This window comes from Leucopleurus acutus, assembly GCF_964270905.1.
Source record: "Leucopleurus acutus genome assembly, chromosome: X".
Taxonomy (NCBI): Eukaryota; Metazoa; Chordata; class Mammalia; order Artiodactyla; family Delphinidae; genus Leucopleurus; species Leucopleurus acutus.
This window is the reverse complement of record NC_139148.1, coordinates 97260745-97273324: the sequence shown is the minus strand read 5'-3', so window position 1 is coordinate 97273324 and position 12580 is coordinate 97260745. Positions and strand designations below refer to the sequence as shown.

Below are 12580 nucleotides of genomic sequence, written 5' to 3'. Positions count from 1 at the left end.
TCACTGGTGAACTCTGCCAAACATTTAGAGAGTAATTAACACTAATTCAAACTTCTCAAAAAAAAAAAATAGGAGAAAGCTCCCTAACTCATTGTATGAGGCCAGCATTACTCTGATAAAGACATCACAAGAAAACTACAGAATATATCTTATGAATATACATTCAAATATCCTCACCAAAATACTAGCCAATTGAATACACAGCATATTAAAAGGATTATATACCATGACCAGGTGGGATTTATCCCAGAAATGCAAGAATGGTTCAACACAAGAAAATCCATCAGTGTAAACATAACTTAAAAGAAAGCAGGAGAAAAACCACATCATCATCTCAATTGATGCAGAAAAGCTAATAAAGAAATTAAGCAAAATGTCAGGATGCAAAATCGACATACACCAACAATGAAGAATCCAAAAAGGAAATTATTTAAATAACTCCATTTACCATATTGGTCAAGGGAATAAAATATCCAGGAATAAATTTACCCAAGGAGGTGAAAGACATATACTGAAAACTTTTTTTAAAAATGCTGAAAGAAATTAAAAGAAACCTCAATAAATGGGAAGACATCCTATACATTCTGTGTTCATGGTTTACAAGATTTAAGATTGTTAATATGTCAGTTCTGCCTTAACGGGATATACAGATTCAGTGCAATCTCTATCAAAACTCCAGCAGCCTTTTTTTTTTTTTTTGCAGAAATGGAAAAGCCAATTCTCAAGTTCATGTGGATTTGCAAGGGGTCCTAAATAGCCAAAACAATCTTGAAAAGGAAGAACAAAGTTAGAGGACTCACACTTCTGATTTCAAAACTCCCTACAAATCTACAGTAATCAATACAGCATGTCACTGGCATAAGAGCTAACATACAAATCAATGGAATAGAATTAAGAGTCCAGAATAGACCATGTAGACTTCAAGATCAAGATGAAAGAATAGGAGGATGCTGGGCTCACCTCCCCTCACAAACACATGAAGATTACAATTATGTGTAGAGTGACTCTCGCTGAAATAGACCTGGCTAGCAGGCTGTCTTTTCTAAGCCAAGGCTGTGAAGAAAGATCCACATGGAGTCTGGTAGGAAGGGAGAAGTGATCTGGTCGGGGCCCACACCCCTAGTGGGGGACCCAGAAGAGGAAGGGGATATCACGGACTCAAGGCTCCTCCCTGCAGAGCAAGAGATTCAAGCTATATATTGGGCAGCCCAGATTAGCCAGATAAAGAGTTCAAAACAGTAGTAATAAGAATGCTAAATAGGGACTTCCCTGGTAGCACAGTGGTTAAGAATCTGCCTGTCAATGCAGGGGACATGGGTTCAAGCTCTGGTCTGGGAACATCCTACATGCCATGGAGCAACTAAGCCCATGTGCCACAACTACTGAGCCTGTGTGCCACAGCTACTGAAGTCCATGCGCCTACAGCCCGTGCTCCGCAATAAGAAGCCCATGCACCACAACGAAGAACAGCCCCTGTTCATGCCAACTAGAGAAAGCCTGCATGCAGCAACAAAGACCCAACGCAGCCAAAAATTAAAAAAAAAAGAAGAATGCTAAGTAGATGCTCACAGTGAGAATTTTAACAAAGAGCTAGAAAATATAAAAAAGAAACTGTCAGAGCTGAAGAATACAATAACTGAAAAGAAAAATACACAAGAGGGAATTAACAGAAGATTAGATGATACAGAATAAAACATGTGTGATATGAAGGATAGAATAGTGGAAATCACCCAATCAGAAGGGCAAAAAGAAAAACAAATTTTGAAAAAATGAGAATAGTTTAAGAAATCTCTGAGACAACATAAAGTGTACTAACATTTGCATTATAGGGGTCCCAGAAGGAGAAGAGTGAAAGGGGTAGAAAATGTATTTGATGAAATTATGGCTGAAAACTTCTTGAACCAGATATCTAGGTACAGGAGACACAGTGAGTCTCAAACAAGATGAACCAAAAGAGACCCACACCAAGATATATCATCATTAAAATGGCAAAAGTTAAAGATAAAGAGAATTTTAAAGGCAGCAAGAGAAAAACAAAGACTCACATATAAGGGAACACCCCCCGATAAGGTTATCAGATGACTGTTCAGTAGAAATTTTGCAGGCCAGAATGTAGTGTCATATATATTTAAAGCACTGAAAAGAAAAAGCCTACAACCTAAGTTACTCTACACAGCAAGGTTATCATTCAGAATTGAAGGAAAGATAAATATACTAAACCTACCCTAAAAGTAATGTGATATATATATAAAGCTATAAAGTCTCCACCAAAAAACTATTAGAATTAATAAATGAATTCAGTAAAGTTGCAAGGTACTCTATACACTAATAATAAACTATCAGAAAGAAAATGCAAGAAAACAATCCCATTTACAATCCCATCAAAAAGAATAAAATACCTAGCAATAAACTTAGCCAAGGAGGTAAAAGACCTATACTTCAAAAACTATAAGACACTGATGAAGGAAATGAAAGATGATACATATAAATGGAAGGATATCCCATGTTCACGGATTGGAAGAATTAATATTGTTAATACTATCCAAAGCGATTTCCTCCCATACATCACCAGTGCTTCCGGGTCATGGTCATTTTGAGCCTGTATCTGGGTGACTTCTAGGCGGTCGTGTCATTGACTGCTCCCCACCCCCCAACTCCGCTGTGGTCCTGCGTGTCTCCTGCCCTCCCATCCCCACTGAGCCCTCTCGGGTCCCCTCTGGGCCTTCTGCCCCTGGTCACCAAGGTTTGCTGTGCTCTCACCCACTGGTGTCATTTGGAGGAAAGACGAATGGGAGGGCTGATTTTCAAGAGACAAATGCAGAAGTTCCAAGACCAATTCCCCACATAAGGGCTGATTACATTCCAACAGAGGAAGAAAGAAGAGTCTTTGCAGAAGGCAATGATGAAAGCTTCTGGTCCAGATGAATCCTTTCAGGTCATCCCAAATATGGTTCCATCCCTAAACAGATTTGCTTGCATCATGGGATACTTTGCTGGAAAGCTTTCCTATGTGAAAACTTGCCAAGAGAAGTTAAAGAATCTTGAGAATTCCCCTCTTGGAGAAACTTTATGATCAGGACAGGCATGATGATCTTCACCAACTGGGCACTATTCTCAGAAGTCAAAATATGACTCAAACATGAGGGGTCATTTATCTTTTGTGACAACCCCAGCAGCAGACAACACAGAAAAAGAGATGCTTCCTCATTATGAGCCAACTCCATTCAGTGCTTCTATGAATGAATCTACTCCCACTGGTATTACTGATCATATTGCCCAAGTCAAAGTAAACAAATATGGAGATACCTGGGATGAGTGAAAAATTGCATCATTGGACCTACTGAAGAAGTTTCAATATCCAGCGTCATCTAGGTGGTCATGAACATCTGCATGCTTTGAGCTCAGCAGCAGTCTTCATAAACACATTTAAAACTAGAACCTGGGTTTTTGTGGTTTGGCTTATGAAGATGATGTTCTAAAAACTTAAATTTTAATGTAATATTGTGTGAATATATTCATTTGGGGAAACTCTCTGAATGATGGTAGTATACCATGATTGTACACAGTTTGTGAAATTGTTTTAAGTTACAGGGCAAGGATACTGTTATAAAACTATCAAGTGAGTGCAATGCTCTAGAATCACTGTATCTGGAAATAAATGATACCTGCATGTTGAATTGGGGTGGATGGGTGTAGCAATCCTAATTTTAAGTCTTAAACTTTATATCAAAAATTATTAAAAAGTCTTTCTCCAGTGTTTGCTGTATTCTCTTAATGTTTATGGTAAATAAAATATAAAGGAACATGCATTAAAAAATACTATCCAAAGCAATCTACAAAGTTAATGCAATCCCTAACAAAATACCCATGACATTTTTCACAGAACTAGAACAAATAATCCTAAAATTTGTATGAAACCACAGAAGACTGAAAATAGCCAAAGCAATCTTGAGGAAAAAAAGAACAAAGCTGGAGATATCATGCTCCCTGACTTCAAACTATACTACAAAGCCACACTAATCAACACAGTGTGGAACTGACACAAAAACAGACACATAGATCAAGGAAACAAAATAGAGAGCTCAGAAATAACCCCCCTCACATATTATCAATTAATCTATGACAAAGGATGCAAAAATATACAATTGGGGAAAAGACAGTCTCTTCAATATGTACTGTTGAGAAAACTGGACAGCTACATATAATAGAATGAAATTAGAACATTTTCTCATACCATATACAAAAATAAACTCAAAATGCATTAAAGACCTAAATGTAAGACTGGAAACCATAAAATTCCTTGAATAAAACATAGGCAGTACACTCTTTGACATGTCTTATCGATATTTTTTGGATCTATTGCTTCAGGCAAAGGAAACAAAAGCAAAAATAAACAAATGGGACCTAATTATATTTAAAAGCATTGCACAGTGAAGGAAACCATCAACAAAATAAAATGACAACCTACTAAACAAGAGAAGTTATTTCCCAATGATTTATCTGATAAAGAGTTAATATCCAAAACATATAAAGAGCACATACAACTCAATATAAAAAAAACCAAACAATGCGATTAACAAATGGACAAAAGACCTGAATAGACATTTTTTCCAAAGAAGACATACAGATAGCTAACAGGCACATGAAAAGATGCTCAACATCACTAATCATCAGGGAAAGGCAAATCAAAACCTCAATGAAATATCACCTCACACCTTTCAGAATGGCTATTATCAAAAAGAAAATAAATATAATAAATATTAGTGAGAAAGCAGAGAAAGGGAAAATTTAGTTCACTGTTGGGGGAATGTAAATTGGTACAGCCACTGTGGAAAACAGTATAAAGTTTCCTCAAGAAATTAAAAATAAAACTACAATATGATCCAGCAATTCCACTCCTGGGTATGTATCTGAAGAAAATGAAAACACTAATACAAAAAGATACATGCAATGCAATGTTCATAGCAGAATTATTTATAATAGCTAAGATGTGGAAGCAACCTAAGTGTCTATCAATAGGTGTATGGATAAATAAGATGTGATTGATATATGATACATACATACACACACACACACACACACACACACAGGAATATTACTCAGCCATAAAAAAGAATGAAAATTTGCCATTTCCAACATGTATGTACCTGTATCATGCTTAGTGAAGTAAGTCAGACAGAGAAAGACAAATATTGTGTTTCACTTACATGTGGAATCTAAAAAATAAAACAAATGAATGAATATAACAAAACAGAAACAGACTCATAGATACAGAGAACAAACTAGTGGTTACCAGTGGGAGAGTGGTGAGGGGAGGGTCATGATAGGGGAAGGGGATTATGAGGTACAAACTACTAGGTATAAAATAAATAAGATACAAGGATATAATATACAGCAAAGGGGATATAGCCAATATTCTATAATAACTTTAAATAGAATATAATCTATAAAAATAATGAACTACTGTGTTGTATACCTGAAACTAATATAACATTGTAAATCAACTATACTTCAATAAAAACTGCAAAAAATGCAAATTAAAAACATATTGTACTACTTCATGGATAAAGTAAGTATCTTGCAGCAATACAATTCCATTTATACCTTGGCCCTGTTTTGTGCTATTATTATCATCATATGTTACATAGTACTGTCATTACTGATACATGTTATAACCCTTAACAATAAATTGTTTGTTTTAATTATCAAAAATGAATAAATAAATAAACCATCTATGGCCAACTGATTTTTGACATGATGTCAAGACCATTCAATGGAGAAAGAATAGTCTCTTCGACAAATGGTGCTGGGACAGCTAGATATCCACGTGCAAAAGAATGAAACTGGATCCTTATTTCACACCATATATAAAAATTAACATAGATCAACACTCTAAATATAAGAGCTAAAACCATAAAAATTCATAGAAGAAATAATATGGGTAGATCTTCATGACCTTGACTTTCACAATGATTTTTAGATATTATACAAAAAATATAAGCAACAAAAGAAAAAATGGATAAACTGGATTTCATCAAAATTAAAGACTTATGTCATCGAAGGCCATTATCAAAAAGTGGACAAGATAACCTACAAAATTAGAGACAGTGTTTGCAAATCATATACCAAATAAGGGTTTGTATCCAGAATATATAGAGAACTATTGCAAGTCAACAACAAAAAGATAAAAACCCAATTTAAAATGAGCAAAGGACTTGAATATACATTTCTCCAAAGAAGATAAACAAACGGACAACAAGCACATGAAAAGATGCTTAACATCATTAGTCATTAGGGAAACGAAATTCAAAACCACAATAAGGAACTTCACAGCCATTAGGATACCTCATAATATAAAAAGGAGAATCAGAAGTGTTGGCAAATGTGGAGAAATTGGAACTCTTGTACACTGCTGATGAGAATGTAAAATGTTTCAGCCATTTTGGAAAATTGTTTGGTGTTTCCTCTAAAAGTTAAACAGAGAACAGAATGGCAATATAAACCTACATTCCATCCTTAGGTATATACCTAAAATAATCGAAAACAGGTCCCAAAGCAAGTATATGTACACACATGTTCATAACAGCACTAGTCACAACAGTCAAAAGGTGTTAACAGCCCAAATGTCCACCAACGGAATTTATGGATAAAGAAATTGTGGTATATACATACAATGGAATATCACTTGTCCATAGAAAAGCAATGAAGTACTAATAAATGCTACAGTGTGGATGAACCTTGAAAACATTATGCTATGTGAAAGAAGCCAGACAAAAATAAGGTCACATATTTTATGATTCCATTTGTATGAAATATCCAGAATACGTAAATCCATTGAGACAGAACGCAGACTGGTATTTGCCAGGGGCTGGGGTGGAGGTGGCAGCGTGCAAATGACGAGAAATTGCTTTACGGATTAGGGGTTTTACTCTGTAGTGATGGAAATGTTTCAGAACTAGGTAGAAGTGTTAGTTGCCCAACATTGAGAATGTGTTAAATGCCACTGAATTGCTCACATTAAAATGGTTAATTTTATGTTATGTGAATTGTACCTCAATAAATTTTTTTTAAACTTTGCTGGTGCCCAGTATGTGTTTTAAATGTTAATCGTCTAAATAGTTTATCCCTATTAACATAATTAAGAATATACAAGCTTCAGAAAACTGAAAACAAAATTAGTCAATTAGCAGATGCAGGAATTGGAAACAGGAGGTTAGAGGAAATGCTTGTAGTTAAAATGACAATAAAAATGCCATCGGACTTTTTGTAGCCAAGATGACACACCCAGGTGCCTGTCCTTAACTTGACTAGAGGCAGGAGAGGTATATCCAGACCTTTCATTCAGGGCAGGGACAGGAAGAAACAGGAAATAATCCTTCAAGTCCATGTCAGGAAGCTGTGCTTTCTGCATTTTTTTCTTTCTGAAAAAGGTGGTAGATTGTGTTCATTCGACTGCAGGGAAAACTTCAGAGATGGGGAGCCAGGACTGAGAGATAATTGAGCAAGACTGAGATTTCTCAGCTTGCCTAGATACTTGTAGAAGGCAATAACTGTGTTTTAAATGAAGGTTGAGTATTATAGTAGAATAGACCTCGGACTTTATTTTATTTATTTATTTAGCTGCATTGGGGTCTTTGTTGCTGTACGTGGGCTTTCTCTAGTTGCAGCGAGCGAGGGCTACTCTTCGTTGCGGTGTGCGGGCTTCTTATTTGTGGTGGCTTCTCTTGTTGCAGAGCACAGGCTCTAGGCACACAAGCTTCAGTAGTTATGGCACGTGGGCTCAGTAGTTGTGGTGCACAGGCTCTAGGGCTTGTGGGCTTCAGTAGTTGTGGCACACGGGCTTTGTTGCTCCGCGGCATGTGGGATCTTCCCGGACCAGGGCTTGAACCTGTGTCCCCTGCATGGGCAGGCGGATTCTTAACCACTGTGCCACCAGGGAAGTCCAAGACCTTGGATTTTAGAGTGAAATAGACCTGAGTTCAAATCCCAATTCTGCCCCTTAATAGCCATGTGACCTCATGTTATTTACTTAGCCATTTCAAACCACAGTTCTCCTTTCTCTTAAATGTGAATATATAACTCTGAAAGATTATTGTGAAGATTAAGTGAGGTAGATACAAAGTACCCAGCACATGCCAGCACACAGTAGATACTTGATGCTAGTTATTTTTCTTCAATCAAATTACAGATGACTTCTCCCTCCCACTTCACTCCCCCTCCAAAAAAAGTAATTAGAGTTGGTTGATGAAGAAGGATAATAAACCAATCCTTCAATTACAAAAGATACCAAAACAATTATACCAGGTGATGAAGACGAGTATTCAAAGCAATGCTTTTTCACCTGGTAAAACATCCTGCATGAGGAGGGATAAAAGCTTATTCCTCGCAGAGAGATCAGCAGAATGACAGAAAGGATGCTGAACAATTTCATCCCAGAATCCTTGCCCTTTCTATTGGCCCCATAAGAAACCAAAGGTATCCACATCCCATGAGCAAAAGGAAGCTCAGCTGGGGAATGAATAACAATGAAATCATTTGAACAAGAAGAGTAATGGTTTTCTTATCCTCCTCAGGAGGTTCTAGGGTTCAGAATGCTATAGTGACTAATAAGAATGTGGGTATAGGGCTTCCCTGGTGGCACAGTGGTTGAGAGTCTGCCTGCCAATGCAGGGGACACGGGTTTGTGCCCCGGTCCGGGAAGATCCCACATGCCGCGGAGCGGCTGGGCCCGTGGGCCATGGCCGCTGAGCCTGCGTGTCTGGAGCCTGTGCTCTGCGATAGGAGAGGCCACACAGTGAGAGGCCCGCGTACCACAAAAAAAAAAAAAAAAAAAAAAAAAAAAAAAAAGAATGTGGGTATAGATCCACACAGATGTTTGTTCAATTCCCAGATCTCACTAGCTATGGACCTTAGGCAAGTCACTTTCCTTCTGAGAATTGGAATTCTCACTTATAATGAATAATACTTACCTTGTAGGGTTGTTATGTGTATTATGCAAGATAAATACATGTAAAGTGCTTAGCACAATGCCAAGCACATAGTCAACAACTCATAAATGTTCATTCCCTCCCTCTTCCTATCACATAAAATTCTACCCTATTTTACAGAAAGGGACTCCTTTTAAAGATGAGACTGTCATGAAAATGAATCATTATTCTACATTTCTTTTCATTCAAATTACCATTTAAGGGTCCCCTACATTACATTATGTAGGCTCCTATCAATATGGCTCAATTTAAAAGTTGAAAGATAAGAGGCTTTTATCAGTGGAAAATACAACAAATTAAAAGTTAGAAACACTGAGTTTAGCCCTAGCTTTTCTGCTAACTAGCACACCATCTTTCTGGGCCTGTTCCCATATAGTGAATGGAGGAGTGTGGGCTCGACTAACCCTTCCTGTTTTAAACTTACCTGAAACTAATCACTAAAGCTGAAGGACAAGTCACAGCCTTTGCTAGTAAGAAGAGTCATGGACATTAGGCTATTTGAGAGACTTCAAGAGGTCAACTAGTTTATTTAATGTTAGAATGACTTAAGCCCAGCACCTAGGATGGAGACTCTATATAATTCCTTGTTGGCATTTTCTTAAATATGTATTTATTTATTTAGGCTGCGCTGGGTCTTAGTTGTGGCATGCAAGATCTTCGTTGCCGTGTGCAGGATCTTCCTTGCTGCATGCGGGCTCTTTAGTTGCAGCATGCAGGATCTTAAGTTACAGCATGCATGTGGGATATAGTTCCCTGACCAGGGATCGAACCTGGGCCCCCTGCATTGGGAGCATGGAGTCTTAGCCACTGGACCACCAGGGAAGTCCCCCTTGTTGGCATTTTCTAAGGTTTATTCTCTCTGAGAGTAAGCCTCTGATTTTATATGCATAGAATAATTAGACTATGCAAATAACATGAGTATATAGTAGTCACTATATTGATACAATGAATCAACCTATATTCAGAGATACGATGATGAATTCTTGGGTATGGAATATTTTTGAAGTAATCATAAAAGGGGACCTAGAAAAGAGAATTTTGTTATTTGGTCTGAAATATCAACATAGTCTACTTTCAGGGCTGAGGGCACTTTCTCCTATTTTCAAAGCAACTTAGTTAAGCTTTGATCCCTTTGCTTTGAAAGATGAAACATAACAAAAAACTTCACATATGTGTATACGTGTGGCACATACACATACACACACTCCTCTTCTCCTAAAGGAAATAAGATCTATCTACCTCTCAAATTACATCAGTTAGATGTGAGTCCAAGGAGCCTTGAATTGTCTTTACCTAGTAAATCTAGCAATCTATGAATACTACCATGGGTAGAGCTTCTAGGAGGCCAAAACTTAGGGAAGGTTATTTAAAGGGCAGATTCAAAGTCTCAAGGTTAAGGACAGAGTGTGGTAGCTTACTGAGTCCATCTCCCTAGTCCAAGAAATAGGCAAAAACTTCTTCAGACTATTGAACAGAAGACCAAATGCCTCCAGGGGAGTTCATGCTCCTCTTTGGCCTACATATCTTAATGTAGCACCTTCTCTCCACAGACAATGTGAAATCTAGAGACCCAACGTCATACATGATCACTGCCCTCAAGATGCTTGCAGTCCAGAAACATACACTACAGAGGCTGGAAAGGTTCTTTAGCGATCATACAGTTCAGTGGTTTTCACACTCTTTCACAGAGCTTTCAAGGGTTCCACAGAAGGGCCTCAAACTGACATTAAGAAGGACCATAGGGGGATTTTTTGCACTCAGAAGGCTCTAGATCCACAGGCTTATTTTTTTTGAAAGAAACTCCCTTTTTTGTCTCAATGTTGTATATTGGAGTTCTACAGATTTTATTAGTAGAAAGGGTTTCATAAGTAAAAGAAAGACTGAAAACCACAGCTCGGATCCAAATTTTTCATTTCAAAGATGAAGAAATGGAGGTCCAGATGCATCCAGCAATCCGTCCAAGGTTTTGCTGCAAGTGTTTAGCCAAGTCATGAAGTACTGAAGAGAGAAGAATACATTTTGCCTTGCGGTATCTCTGCTATTGCTAAATGCCAAATAAGTGCTGGAGAAAAATTATGTGGGTGGGCACAATCACAGGGGCCTGTGGTACATGTGGGGCTGCTTCCTAGGGGAGGTTGGACTTAAACTGGGTTATGGCCTTTGGGGAGGGTGTCATGAGTTGGAAGGAGGAGGGCGTCCTGGCAGAGGTACAGTCATGAGTAAAGGTGCAGGGACACGGGTGCATCAAGAATGTTTTTCCAGCCATTCCTTGTGGACCTATGTCTCCTACTCAGAAAACTTTTTTATTCCTATTCTGACAGAATCTTTTCCTATTGACCCTTTCATACTGGCATCAGTACTGGAGGATTCAGCTTTGATATGAGCCCTAATAAGCTGCCGTTTCGACAATTGGCACGATCAGCTAATTCTTGCTTTTATCTCCAACAGCAAGCTTGGAAATAAAATATCAAATCTTATCCCATATACTGATATACCATAATTTACAGGGCTTTTTGATTATGTGTGGCTAGACTTTTTTCATAATATCTGGGTACCCATTTCCTGCACATAATTCTGTTGAATTGTCATGGTCACAAAAACCATTCTTCCTAGGAGACATTGTATCTCTATTTCTATTTAAAGGACACAAAACAAAGCAAGGGATTCACGTTGCCTTTGGTATAATGAGCCTCAGAAAAGATTATAACAAATTGTTCTTGGTTAAAAGTAAAAAAATATATTGGGAGTTGATATTATTGCTCAGTAACAATGATTGAGTTGCTTGACTTTTTATAGCATAACCATGGCATCGGTATGCACTGAGCATTCATTAGAACGACCTATGGTATAGGTGTAGGCTGCGTGTTCATTACAACAGTTTATCTCACTATAAAATGGGAGTAATACAAGGGAGATGATGTATTGAAAGTCATGCCACAAATAAATTATTTGAATCAGGATTACAACTTTGGTCTCTTAATTCTTAATAAGGCTTCCTTTCTCCAAAATCACCGTGATTTGAAATATTTTCTCAAGTATGATAAGACTGCTTGAAATTTTCTTCCATCTTTCTCTTGTTCTTCATGGAGCAGCCAACGTGGAAGGGCAGATATATTAGTCAGGGTTCTCCAGAGAAAGAAACACAGTAAGCTAATTTTGGTGTGGGTGTGTGTGTGGGGAGGTGGGGAGGGGGGGGTGGGGGTGGAGGGGGGAGAGGGGGAGAGGGGGAGAGGGGGAGAGGGGGAGAGGGGGCGAGGGGGAGAGAGGGAGAGAGGGAGAGAGGGCGAGAGGGAGAGAGGGAGAGAGGGCGAGAGGGCGAGAGGGAGAGAGGGAGAGAGGGAGAGAGACAGACACGGGAGAGAGGGGGAGACAGGGGGAGACAGGGGGAGACAGGGGGAGAGAGGGAGGTTATGAGAAATTGGGTCACATAATTATAGAGCCTGAGAAGTTCCAATATCTGCAGGATGGGTCAGCAAGGTGGAAACCTAGGAAAGCCAATGGTATAGTTCCAATCCAAGTCCAAAGGCCTGAGAACCAAAAGAGCCAATGTTTAAGTTCTGGTCCAAAAGCTGGGCAGTCTTGAGACACAAGAA

General features: G+C 38.4%; 1 pseudogene across 1 annotated transcript in view; it reads left to right on the top strand.

The window, feature by feature from the left end:
* LOC309978619 (OCIA domain-containing protein 1-like) overlaps window positions 1-3319 on the top strand; it is a 52671-nt pseudogene extending 49352 nt beyond the window's left edge. Inside the window, exon 2 of the transcript in view lies at window positions 2621-3319. The product of the transcript in view is annotated as an OCIA domain-containing protein 1-like (transcript). The remainder of the gene's footprint in view (window positions 1-2620) is intronic.
* The last annotated feature ends 9261 nt before the right edge of the window (window positions 3320-12580 follow it).